General features: G+C 36.7%; 1 protein-coding gene across 1 annotated transcript in view; it reads left to right on the top strand.

Moving 5' to 3' along the window:
• Positions 1-14,167, top strand: part of ARHGAP15 (Rho GTPase activating protein 15) — a 593,253-nt gene that overhangs the window by 111,151 nt on the left and 467,935 nt on the right. The window lies entirely within an intron of this gene.

The raw sequence follows: 14,167 nt of genomic DNA on the forward strand, positions 1-14,167 counted from the left end.
GATAAGTATACATTTGACAACCAAGTTGGTAAAGATAAAATATGGGTATGTTACCATCAAATAATGTAGAATATACCAAGAAGAGAACAAATAATTCAGATTAAGAGTAAAACAGAAGTTGGCATTTAAAAGATTAAACTAGGAAAATATTAATTGAAAGAAAATTATCCAACAAAATGAAAGACCCTGCTGTATGTTGCCCTTCCTAAGTAAATATACTTCAAAGAGTTGTAAAAACAAAACAAAACAAAACAAAAGAATACCTTAGGTTCTCAAGGAAATAAAATAAGCTTTCTGATTTAGAAGGCTATGTTTGGTAGATTTCTTTAAGAAAGAGAAAATACTATGGTTTACCCGTTTCCTATTCCAAATATTCCTATGCCAACATGGGTTTATTATATTCACATGCTTTCATCTGTATAGAAATTATAGGAGGTGATGGATAAGTTTATGACATTGATTGGAATGATGGTTTCAATGTTTTATACTTATCTCCAAACACATCAAGTTGTATTTATTAAACACCTATAGCTTTTTGTGTCTCAAAAAGATGAAAATGAATGAATCATAACTACTTTAAAAGGATCTATACTTAGTGAATATATAATATCCCATGCAGTTGATAAATGCAGTATTATTATTTTTAAAAAGAAATGATAAGTTAATTAAAGTAATGCTTCTCCAGTCTCATAGCACAGGGAGATCAGCTTGGTGATTTGTGACCAGCTAGAAGGGTGGGATAGGGCGGGTGGGAGGGAGGGAGGGAGACGCAAGAGGGAAGAGAGATGGGGATATGTGTGTATGTATAACTGATTCACTTTGTTGTAAAGCAGAAACTAACACACCATTGTAAAGCACTTATACTCCAATAAAAACGTTAAAAAAATAAAAAAAAAAATAAAGTAATGCTTCTCAAGCTTTTCTATTAATAAATCCTAAAGAGAGAATTAAAACTCTGAAAGCTAGGGAGGGGTCAGAGATAAGATACAGACTTAGGGAACTTCAGGATTTAGATGGTGTCTAGCACATGAGGTTGCTAAACATGAGGTTTAGCACATACAGCTTCTTGCCATTAAAGCTATGATTTTCGTCACATATAAAAGAAGTGAGTCTCACACAGGTCGTGATCCTTACAATCAACTTGCTCATCCAATTCTTAAATTTCACTGTCCCAGTGATTTTTGTTCCAATTTTTAAGAGTGTTCCTTTACAGCTGATGGTTGAGACTCTGGACCTTTGAATTAATATGTGATTAATGAGTTATTTTTTATTAATAAGGTAAAAAAATGGATTTCCATTTACCTAATCAAATTTTGATCATTTTCTATGAAGATAAATAACAAAATAACCCAGAAATTTAAAAATTTGACTTAGTTAAGTATATACCTTCCAGTTGAAAGAAGTATTCCAGGTCACTTCCTATGAATTATAAATTTGGTTAAAAACTTTTTAAAAAGCCAAGCTATTTTTAAACTATCATTTTTACTACTCTGTTGATCACACTGAAAATAAATCATGAGCAAAATTATTCAAAACAAAATTATTCTCATTGAATGATATAGTGGCTGCAAGTGTGTTCAGAGCGTGTGCTAGCAGTCCTGCAGGGCTGCCTGGTATATCGATGTGTTGACAAGTCCCATTAGGCGCAAGTATCAATACCTTTTAAAAAAAACTGTCCACAAAGAGGTGCGGATGTTATGTTAATAATTTACAAATATGTCTCTAGTAAAATATTAATCATCTTACATATTCTTCACCAACTACAAACCTTTATTTGATTTTCATTTTGCTCAAGATGTTACTACTCAGAAGTTTTCACCTTTGTGTAGACATTTCTGGTTTGCTTTGGATGTGATTTCCTTTACATTTATGCATTAAAATACAATCCTTACGCACACTGAGATCAGCAGCTTTTCATTTGTATTGCCCATGTCTGAAAGGATTTCAGTATTTTTTTAACATTTAGCTATTGGTGATATTTAATTTGTTCATAATTTATTTTGGTGTGTAGTGTAACATGACTCAAGTACTCAAACATTCAATAACCTTTTGTGAATAATGTATCATTCTCTATGGTTTTATGATGCTTATATTTTTATTATATATTATCTTCTCTTTTTAATAAGTGTATTTCAGATATCAATTTAATTTCTTTGACATTGCACCCAATATTACTGTCATCACTATTGTAACCATATAATTTATTCTAATTACTGGAAGATCAAATCTCCTGGTCAGCTTTACTTTTTTCAAAACTATCTTTATATTGCTCTATTATCTACAGGCTGTTAGTATAATATGAAAACAATCTAATTTTGTTCTTTGCAAGTAACCTGGTTTACCTGCCTGTTTATATCTTTATTCTAGAAATTTTAAAAAAAAATCTTATTTTTCTACTAATTTACTAGTCACATTCAATATTTTAACGCATATTCAAAAGACTTTTAGCTTACAAAGGTTATTTTTTAAAAAGTTCATGTCATTGATGATCACTTCAAGTTGTTTGTTTTCATCTTCAGTACATCTAACTTTCTGTAAAATTGCACCTCCCTATCTGTTTTGCATATGTATCATGTTTATCTCAAAATTTCTCCCTCTTGGTCTCTTTCCTCTGTATTAGAAATGGCAGAATTTTCCCTCTCCATTGTTGATACTTGGTTTTTGTTTGTTTGTTTGTTTGTTTTGCCGTGTAAATTCAGCTCTTTTCTGCCTCTGATAAATATTTTAATTCTGATCTAATGCACAGAGTTGCCCTGCCTTGTTTTCTTACCTTTTCCAGCCATATGCACATCTCACTCTATGTAAGCCTTTAAAAAAATCAAATCTTCTTTTTCTGGCCATATAAATTCCAAGTTTTCTTTTATTGCAACACAGGTACGTTCCTACAGGTTCTGGTTTCTATAATAAATCTTTTTTCCCCCCACAGATATTTTTCTCTGTATCTTTTTTTTCCATAAGTTAATGGTCATCTTTTTTTTAAATTCATTTTATTGAAGTATACCTGATTTACAATGCTGTGTTAATTTCTACTGTACAGCAAAGTGATTCAGTTATACATATATATATATGTATACCTTCTTTTTCATCATGGGTTATCACAGGATATTGAATATAGTTCCCTATGCTATACAGTAGGACCTTGTTGTTTATCTTTTCCGTATATAATAGTTTGCATCTGCTAACCCCAAACTCCCACTCCATCCCTCCCCCACACCCCTCGTTCCCCTTGGCAACCACAAGTCTGTCCTCTATGTCTGTGAGTCTGTTTCTGTTTGGTAGATAAATTCATTTGTATCATATTTTAGATTCCACATATAAGTGATATCATATGATATTTGTCTTTCTCTGTCTGGCTTACTTCACGTAGTATGAAAATCTTGACGCCCATCTGTGTTGATGCAAATGGCATTATTTCATTCTTTTTATGACTGAGTAATATTCCATTGTATATATATACCACATCTTCTTTATCCATTCTTCTGTCAGTGGACATTTAGGTTGTTCCCATGTCTTAGCTATTGTGAATAGTGCTGCTGTGAACATTGGGGTGCATGTAACTTCTCGAATTATAGTTTTGTCCAGATATATGCCCAGGAATGGGATTGCTGGATCATATGGCAACTCTATTTTTAGTTTTTTAAGGAACCACCATGCTGTTTTCCATAGTGGCTGCACCAATTTACATTCCCACCAACAGTGTAGGAGGGTTAACAGGCATCTTTTGATTCAACATTATTTACAAAAATAGACAGCCAGTCAGCAGGCTGTAGTTTTCTGACCCTTGTCTCTTGTTCAAGAGACACTCTGAAAAACACACACCAGTCAAAAAATAGGCAAGATCTGAACAGGCACTATGTAGAAGATAATGTGCCATTAGCCAGTAAGTATACAAACAGTTCAACCTCTCAAGTCACCAGTGAGTCTGTGATCAAACTCCCTCCCTGACAGCCCAGGAGGCCTTCAGGTACTTCTCCTAACAGGGCAGGAGGCAGCCATGCAAATGACATCAGAGCATCTAGGGGCAGCTCTCCCCACCCAGAACGAGGGGGCCTTCCCTGTCTATTCTTCACTTACATTGAGAGTATTCAGGACCCTCCTTGGAGCCTTCAGATACACGTAAAAACTGTATATCCTGCCGTTTAGGAAGTAAGGGAGGCAAGACCGCATCTGGTGAAATCACTGATACGATGCAGAAAACATTTCCAGACCATCCTTCCTGAAGGTTAAATTCTTTCTTCATGAGAGGAGGATTGGACAATGGGATCGCAGAGCAGAGGCAGAGATTTCCAAAGTCCTTTCTGCTTGGTCAGCTGTAATATGCTTCCTCTGAACATTGCTGATCTCAAACATTTTATTTATTTATTTTTTAAATTTATCTTTATTGGAGTATAATTGCTTCACAATACTGTGCTAGTTTCAGTTGTACACCAAAGTGAATCAGCCATATGCATACACATGTCCCCATATCCCCTCCTCTTGAGCCTCCCTCCCATCCTCTCTATCCCAACCCTCTAGGTCATCGCAAAGCACTGAGCTGAGCTCCCTGTGCTATGCTGCTGCTTCCCACCAGCCAACTATTTTACATTCAGTATTGTATGTATATCGATGCTACTCTCACTTCGCCTCAGCTTCCCCCTCCTACCCCGTGTCCTCAAGTCCATTCTCTATGTCTACGCCTTTATTCCTGCCCTGCCACTAGGTTCATCAGTACCATTTTTTTTTGTTTTTTAGATTCCATATATATAGATAGAATATGATATTTGTATTTGTATTTGTTTAATTGGATTGTTTGTTTTTTCGATATTGAGCTCCATGAGTTGTTTGTATATTTTGGAGATTAATCCTTTGTCTGTTGTTTCATTTGCAAATATTTTCTCCCATTCTGAGGGTTGTCGTTTTGTCTTGTTTATGGTTTCCTTTGCTGTGCAAAAGCTTTTAATTAAGTCCCATTTGTTTATTTTTGTATTTATTTCCATTACTCTAGGAGGGGGGGAGGTCAAAAAAGATCTTGCTGGGTTTATGTCAAAGAGTGTTTTTCCTATGTTTTCCTCTAAGAGTTTTATAGTGTCCGGTCTTACATTTAGGTCTTTAATCCATTTGGAATTTATTTTTGTGTGTGGTGTTAGGCAGTGTTCTAATTTCATTCTTTTACTTGTAGCTGTCCAGTTTTCCCAGCACTACTTATTGAAGAGGCTATCCTTTCTCCATTGTATGTTCTTGCCTCCCTTGTCGTAAATTAGGTGACCATATGTGCATGGGTTTATCTCTGGGTATTCTATCCTGTACCATTGATCTATATTTCTGTTTTTGTGCCAGTACTATACTATCTTGATTACTGTAGCTTTGTGGTATAGTTTGAAGTCAGGGAGCCTGATTCCTCCAACTCTGTTTTTCTTTCTCAAGATTGCTTTGGATATTCGGGGCCTTTTGTGTTTCCATACAGATTGTGAAATTTTTTGTTCTAGTTGTGTGAAAAATGCCACTGGCAGTTTGATAGGGATTGCATTGAATTTGTAGATTGCTTTGGGTAGTATAGTCATTTTCACAATATTGACACTTCCAATCCAAGAACATGGTATATTTCTCCATCTGTATATGTCATCTTTGATTTATTTCATCAGTGCTTTATAGTCTTCTGAATACAAGTCTTTCACCTCCTTATGCAGGTTTATTCCTAGGTATTTTATTCTTTTTGTTGCAATGGTAAATGGGAGTGTTTCCTTAATTTCTCTTTCTGATTTTTTATTGTTGGTGTATAGGAATGCCAGAGATTTCTGTGCATTAATTTTGTATCCTGCAACCTTACTAAATTGACTGATTAGTTCTAGTAGTTTTCTGGTGGCATCTTTAGGATTTTCTATATATAGTGTATGTCATCCACAAACAGTGACAGTTTTACTTCTTCTTTTCCAATTTGTATTCCTTTTATTTCTTTTTCTTCTCTGATTGCCGTGGCTAGGACTTGCAAAACTATGTTGAATAAGAGTGGCGAGAGTGGACATCCCTTGTCTTGTTCCTGATCTTAGTGGAAATGATTTCAGTTTTTCACCATTGAGTATGATGCTTGCTGTGGGTTTGTCATATATGCCTTTATTATGTTGAGGTAGGTTCGCTCTATGCCCATTTTCTGGAGAGTGGGTGTTGAATTTTGTCAAAAGCTTTTTCTGCATCTATTGAGATGATCATATGGTTTTTATTCCTTAATTTGTTAACGTGGAGTATCACACTGATTGATTTGCATATGTTGAAGAATCCTTGCATCCCTGGGATAAATCCCACTTGATCATGGTGTATGATCCTCTTAATGTGTTGTTGGATTCTGTTTACAAGTATTTTGTTCAGGATTTTTGCATCTATGTTCATCAGTGATATTGGTCTATAATTTTCTTTTTTTGTGATATCTTTTTCTGGTTTTGGTATCAGGGTGATGGTGGCTTTGTAGAATGAATTTGGAAGTGTTTCTCCCTCTGCAATTTTTTGGAACAGTTTGAAAAGGATTGGTGTTAGCTCTTCTCTAAATGTTTGATAGAATTCGCCTGTGAAGCCATCTGGTCCTGGACTTTTGTTTGTTGGAAGATTTTTAATTACGGTTTCAACTTCATTACTTGTGATAGGTCTGTTTATATTTTCTAATTCTTCCTGGCTCAGTCTTGGAAAATTGTACCTTTCCAAGAATTTTCCCATTTCTTCGTGGTTGTCCATTTTATAAGCATATAGTTGTTTGTAGTAGTCTCTTATAATCCTTTGTATTTCTGCAGTGTCAATTATGATTTCTCCTTTTTTATTTCTAATTTTATTGATTTGTGTCCTCTACCTTTTTTTCTTGATGAGTCTGGCTAAGGGTTTATCAATTTTGTTTATCTTCTCAAAGAACCAGCTTTTAGTTTTATTGATCTTTGCTATTGTTTCCTTCGTTTCCTTTCCTTCTTTGTCTCTTGTCTTTATTTTAAAGTCTATTTTATCAGATACCAGTATTGCTACTCCAGCTTTCTTTTGATTTCCATTTGCATGAAATATCTTTTTCCATCCCTTCACTTTCAGTCTGTATGTGTCCCTAGGTCTGAAGTGGGTCTCTTTTAGACAGCATATATATGGGTCTTGTTTTTGTATCCATTCAACCAGTCTGTGTCTTTTGGTTGGGGCATTTAATCCATTTACATTAAAGGTTATTATCGATATGTATGTTCCTATTACCATTTTCTTAATTGTTTTGGGTTTGTTTTTGTGGGTCTTTTTCTTCTCTTGTGTTTCCCGCCTAGAGAAGTTTTTTTTAACATTTGTTGTAAAGCTGGTTTGGTGGTGCTGAATTCTCTGAGCTTTTGCTTGTCTGAAAAGCTTTTGATTTGTCCTTTGAATCTGAATGAGATCCTTGCTGGGTAGAGTAATCTTGGTTGTAGGTTTTTCTCTTTCATCACTTTAAGTATATCCTGCCACTCCCTTCTGGCCTGCAGAGTTTCTGCTGAAAACTCAGCTGATAACCTTATGGGGATTCCTTTATATGTTATTTTTTGTTTTTCCCTTGCTGCTTTTAATATTTTTTCTTTGAATTTAGTGTTTGTTAGTTTGATTAATATGTGTCTTGGTGTGTTTTACCTAGGGTTTATCCTGTATGGGACTCTCTGTGCTTCCTGGACTTCGGTGACTATTTCCTTTCCCATGTTAGGGAAGTTTTTGACTATAATCTCTTCAAATATTTTCTCAGACCCTTCCTTTTTTTCTTCTGCTTCTGAGCCCCTATAATTTGAATGTTGGTGCGTTTAGTGTTGTCCCAGAGGTCTCTGAGATTGTCTTCAATTCTTTTCATTTTTTTTTTATTCTGCTCCTTGGCAGTTATTTCCACCATTCTGTCTTCCAGCTCACTTATTCGTTTTTCTGCCTCAGTTATTCTGTTATTGATTCCTTCTAGTGTATTTTTCATTTCAGTTATTGTTTTGTTCATCTCTGTTTGTTTGTTCTTTAGTTCTTCTAGATCTTTATTAAACATTTCTTGTATTTTCTCAATCCATGCCAGCATTCTATTTACGAGATTCTGAATCATCTTTACTATCGTTACTCTGAATTCTTTTTCAGGTAGATTGACTATTTCCTCTTCATTTATTTTGTCTTGTAGGTTTTTACCTTGCTCCGTCATCTGTGACATATTTTTTTGCCATCTCATTTTTTTTTTTTTTTTAAATGAGTGGGACTGTGTTCCTGTCTTATTGGTTGTTTGGCCTGAGGCTTCCAACAACGGAGTTTGTAGGCTGTTGGGTAGAGCTGGGTCTTGGTGCTGAGATGAGGCCCTCCATGAGATCTCACTCCAATGAATAGTCCCTGGGGTCTGAGGTTCTCTGTTAGTCCAGTGGTTCTGACAGAGCTCCCACCGCAGGAGCTTCGGCCCAACCCCCGGCTCATGAACCAAGATCCCGCAAGCTGTGTGGGGTGGCAAAAAAAAAAAAAGAGAGAGAGAGAACAATAACAAAGTAAAAAATAAAATTAGACTAGGAAACTAACAGATATGTTAGAAAGAATATAAAAATAAGAATATAGATGAATCAACAACCGGAAGATACAACAGTACCACAGTAGTAAAAAAGAGGAGAGAAAAGAGAAAAAGAAAAGAAGAAAAGAAAAAAAGAAAGAAAGAAAAGAAAAAGAAAAAAAAAAAACGGGGAAAAGGCCTTGGCTGTGGAGGGTGGGGCCTAAGCAAGGGCAAGGGTTGGGTGGTGGGCGGGGCCTATGCTCAGGACCCACAGGGCTGGAAAAGGGCCTGGGGGCTGTAGGGGGTGGGGCTTAGGCTCAAGGAACAGGAGGGACCTAGGTTTGCCCCCACCCCTTTTCTCAGAGGCGGGGGACCTCACCTGGGAGCCCAGCAGGCTTCCTGGGCTCGAGTGGGCGGGGCAAATGCTCTCCGTTCTTCTCCCGCTCCTCCCGGAGGGCCACTCCCACCTGCCTCTCCTGATCTCCTGGGCCTCCCTCCCTTGCCCCCAAGGACCCATGCGGCCTCGAGGGGGTTTTGGAGGAGGGGTACTGGCCTGGGAGCTCAGCAGGCTCTCCGGGCTGGGTGGGCCAGGCGATCGCCCTCTGCTCCTCTCCTGCTCCTCCCAGAGGCCCCTCTCGCCTGCCTCTCCTGATCTCCCCAGGCTCAGGGGCACTGATCCTGTCTGGCCTCCACTTCTCCTCCCCCCTCTGTCCCCCACATCCTACTGGTTCACTTGGGGGTTCCTCCCATCTCCTTGGGCATCAGGGTCCCCCCTTTGTATCTTTTAAGCATTGCACTCTTTTTCTAGGTTGTAGACTCTTTTTATAGAACCCAAGTTTTCATACATTTTTCTTATAGTTTTTTACAACTTCAGCTCCACTTGAGTGCTCACAGACTCTCTCTTGCCTTGAAGTTGAGGAAACTTAGATATGTCAAACATTCTTTTCTGTTATATGTTCTGCTAATTATAAGGAGATGGATTTATTCATGAGAATTTCAAAAATGTTTTTAGTTCTTCTTTTACTCGAACGTGGGCATGCATCTGTAATTCTCTGGAAGAATGAACCATTTCTTGGGTTCCTTTTAATCAGCAATTACTGTTAATTTTGCTCATCAAGTAAAATTTCTCCTCTTCTTGTGCTGGACCCATTGCCTCCTTACAAACTGATGGTGTCAGGAGGAGGCAGTGGGGTGGGAACAGGATGTGAATGGTCCTGGTCGCCTCAGCAAACGGCTCTCTTCCAGCAGACACAAGGCTGTGGTCACAAGTCTGCATGGGCAGTGTGAGCCAAACCATATTAGGAAAAAAGAGTTAACAGAGATTTTCTTAATAACCATCCTTTTTTTTCTTTCTGTATTGTTCAGCTTAAAAAGTGTAGCAATGCATTCACTGCTAATCTCAATCCAGATGATCTGTAAAGTATTCAGGGAATATTATTACCAATCTGTGAGATCACTAGTTTATATTCTCAATTTCCAATACTGCTAGAACTCACTGGTATTTTCATGAATGTTTCAGTAGAAAAGTATTAATCATATATGTATTTAACCACCTGGTCAGTCCAGATTCTGCCTTTTAATAGGCTGCACTTTTAAAATTTAAATTTGACCATATTAAATGGAATTTTTTTTCTTGTTTTTGGCATTGTGATTTTAAAGTTTGACAGTGTTGTTGATGTCATTTTTATTTCACGTGTTCAAGTACTTTCTCTACATTTTTAGCTGTGTATTACTTCATTGTTTTCGTGTGTCTTTTTAATTGGATATTTTTAAGTTAAAGATTTGGTTAAAAAAATGATTTACATTGCTTTCTCTACGTAATCACTCTATTTCTACTTGTCAACCTGTGTTATTTTCTTAAATTTCCACTTAAAATATAGCTACACTGATATCTTTGTCTTTAAGTTACTGATCCAGAAATGAAGGTAATTAGGTTTGGATACCTTTGTTCAGTAAAACAAATGATAAAATAGGTAAAAATAAGACAATATGGGCTTCCCTGGTGGCGCAGTGGTTGAGAATCTGCCTGCCAATGCAGGGGACACAGGTTCGAGCCCTGGTCTGGGAGGATCCCGCATGCTGCGGAGCAACTAGGCCCATGAGCCACAACTACTGAGCCTGCACTTCTGGAGCCTGTGCTCCGCAACAAGAGAGGCTGCGACAGTGAGAGGCCCACGCACCGCAATGAAGAGTGGCCCCCGCTCACCGCAACTAGAGAAAGCCCTCGCACAGAAACGAAGACCCAACACAGCCAATAAATAAATAAATAAATAAATAAATAAATAAATAAATAAATAAGACAATACATCCTGATAGAATCTAATACATATTTCTGAATAATTTGATGATGATATTCGGTAGTAATTACTAATAACTGCTTTGTTTTATAGTATAAGATGTTTGCCCTAACTCCTGTTCTTAATAATAACATATTAAAAAGCCACTTTTTAATTAGATGAAATATATTACAAATAAAAAATCATGATCCATATTCTTAAGCAGCATGTTGTATGACATTTTTCAAAAGATTAAATATTTTAAAATGTAGGTTAGTATTTTATTTGTATAATTTTTTAAGATTTTATAAATCTCTCCTAATCTTAGTTACTTTTAAAATTTCTATTTAATTTATTTTAACTGCTAGTCATTTCCAAATACTTCACTTCCATATTTTATTCTTATAAAATTTCATCATTAGTAATTTCCTCTCATTTATTGCTAATTTATTTCCTGGTAATTCCAAGGAGCCTAAAACAAAGTCTGGCTCATAGAGTACAAATGTTTTTAAAGAATAAATATATTTCGTACTTTTTTCTAGAATTTCAACAACCCTTATAATACATGTTACTGAGAAACAACCTTTAACACAAATGAGCTTTCTGGAAAAGTAAAGTTCTTTTTTTTTTTTTTTTCTATTCACTAGCCATTTTATTATGGTCACTATTCAACCTTTAATTTCGGATTTTAAGTAAAATGTTCTGTACATCTTCTGTTACTTTATGTCAGTTGGATAGACACTTAACATCATTAAGTACTCTGTTGTTTGAAAATAAATAAATTCTGTAACACACAACTTTGCAACCTAGATGAAAAGTTGCCAAGGTATCTCTCTACCCCTTGTTATCTGTAACTAAGTAAGTTATCTAACTCCTGTCTGGCTTCAAAGTCCACAATGTTAGGCATATAAAGCTGTTTTTAATAACTAGTTTGTTCCCATAGAGAAGAAAAAAGTCCAAAATACAACATTAATTTTCACTGTTGCATTAGAACTAGCTTTTCTCTGGTCTTCTCATCTGTACTTCATTAAGTCACATTATGTGGTATAATGTTGCAAGTTTGAAAATGCAGAAACAGTTCGAGAAATTGATTCTATTTGTTCTTTCTGTTCAATAGACCTTTGATCTGAAATGTTCCATGGTGCCTGGCTGTCCCAGGCAAGCCTCTTTTAAACCATTGTTCGCATTGTAATAGCCTTGTTATCAGGTTGTGTGAATTAATTCCATCACATTAGCAGGAGGAAGTGATACTGGCACAGCACAGTCTAATAACTGTTTCATGTTACTGGCCAATTGACTGGGTAACAAGACGACATACCACGTTTATAATTCAGTTGTTTTGCAAGGTGGTCCTAATTTCAGAATTTCAAAATGACAATGATAATTTTTTATTTCCGCAGGACACCTTGCCTAACTGGCTTTGGGAACCTAACAATGTATAACTGAAAAATGTCACAATGAAGTGGGTCACCACTCTCAGTAAAATTCCTGAATCAAGAGAAAACAGAAAAAAAAAAAACCCAAAAAAAACCCTTTGGCACAATGAAACAACCACCCACAAAAAAAGAAAAAAAAGCAGACACCACCCACACACTAAAAGGCTGAAGGTCTGGGGCAGGCAGGTAAACTAGGAGAAATATCAGAGTTTTTCAGGCAGCTACTGTCCAACTTTGGGCTGACTTCAACTGCTAGAGAAAGGGGAGGAGATCCCAGGGACAACCCCCACCCCCCCCCCCACCTGCTCCCCTCCAGGCTGACTTCACCATCACTGAACTATTGATGATATAATCAGCAAGAGAATGGAATAACATATAATGTTGATGTTTCCATCACAAAGTGTTGACCCTGGTGATGGTGAGATGCAGTTAGACAATTGATTTGAAAACAGTAATTTCTAAACTGTTCAAATCGACATATTAACAAAATAATTACTGGACAAGTAGATTTCATTTCTCTGCTTGATTAGGTTTGTGTATGTGAAAAAAAAGCCCATTTATTTATTTATTTACTTGCCTACTTACTTCAGAAGATCCAGTGAGCACATTTTCCCTAAGCTTCCATCTCTTCAAGTTATCAACCCCACAGAGGTGACCAAGTCAGTTCCCTGATTCATTTGTGTAAGGCACCTTCCAGGTCTATGCTTCTCTGATGCACAATTTCTTGGACACAGCAGTCCTCTAACAAACCAAATTGTTTGTGCCCATACTCTTTTGGTGATAATGCATGACTTCTTTAAATGATTGATAGGCTCTTGAACATCATTGTGTATTTGCTGAACCATTTCCCTTCCTGGCATGCCATTACATTGCCTCTCTTCCAACCCAGCTCTTGCACATCCTTTACAATAAGTTCTTCCATGAATTCTCCCAAGTCTCATAGCTAGAATGGACTTTTCCCTCTTCTAAACTTTTAAAGTAAGGATGTCGTTATATGAGTTGATGTGATAATTAAATGAGGTAACTGAGGCAGAATGGTTCCCACAGAAAAAGCAAAATAAACATCAGCTATATTTATGAATACCATTTACTTAGCCCACTATTACTAATTTTATTATTACCCTTTACCAAGTACTCTAGTGACGGCTCAGCACTCTGTTGGATACTCCACATGTACCTTTCTACTTCTCACAGCCAACTCACCAAGTCTATAGTTTGCTTTGTTTTCTAGTTAAAAATGAGAAAAAGGATTTACATAAGGGTTCGTTAACTTGCCTTATTTTGTGCAGCTCTTATGGCAAAGGTGAGGTTTAAACCACAGGCAGGTTGTCTCTAATCCCTATGCCGCTAACACTTACTGAATCTTGCCTCTGAATGACAGTGTTGCTGTCTTTGTGCATATTAGTATTAGTAATCTTTTTGTTAGACACTTTGCTTACTACTTGGCAGTTATGCATGTTTTCATATGTCTATGCATTCTCTCTAATTACATTTTACATCTTTGGAAAGCAGGGGCCACAGCTACCCTCCCTCCCTCCCTTCTTTCCTTCCTTCCTCCCTCCCTCCCTCCCTTCCTTCCTTCCTTCTTTTTAAAATTTCTTTCCATGTCTGACGTAGTATCTTGCATAGTGATGCTCAAAGTTGTTTATTCTTTTCTTGTTATAATTTGGTATCTTACTAAAACATTGGCTCAGAATTAGGCACACCATCGAAACAAGCAAAAACTCGCAAAGTTGTTAGAAATCCCATCACTGGAAGCTTAACCACACCATCTTTTCATTCTTCTACTCACTCGGATGCCTTGTATTTCTGAGTGTTCTTTGTAGTTTTTTGGTTTATTTGTGTTGTTTTTATTGTTATTGTGGCTTGTACTTTGATCCTGGGGTTTATTGAAATACTGCCTTAGACCCTTCTGAACTTCCAGTATGCCCAGGGAACCTAAGAGTGGAAATGAATTCATTCTTAGCCGTTTGCTTTTCAAATAACAAGAAATG

Source organism: Eubalaena glacialis, chromosome 1 (genome assembly GCF_028564815.1).
Source record: "Eubalaena glacialis isolate mEubGla1 chromosome 1, mEubGla1.1.hap2.+ XY, whole genome shotgun sequence".
Lineage (NCBI taxonomy): Eukaryota > Metazoa > Chordata > Mammalia > Artiodactyla > Balaenidae > Eubalaena > Eubalaena glacialis.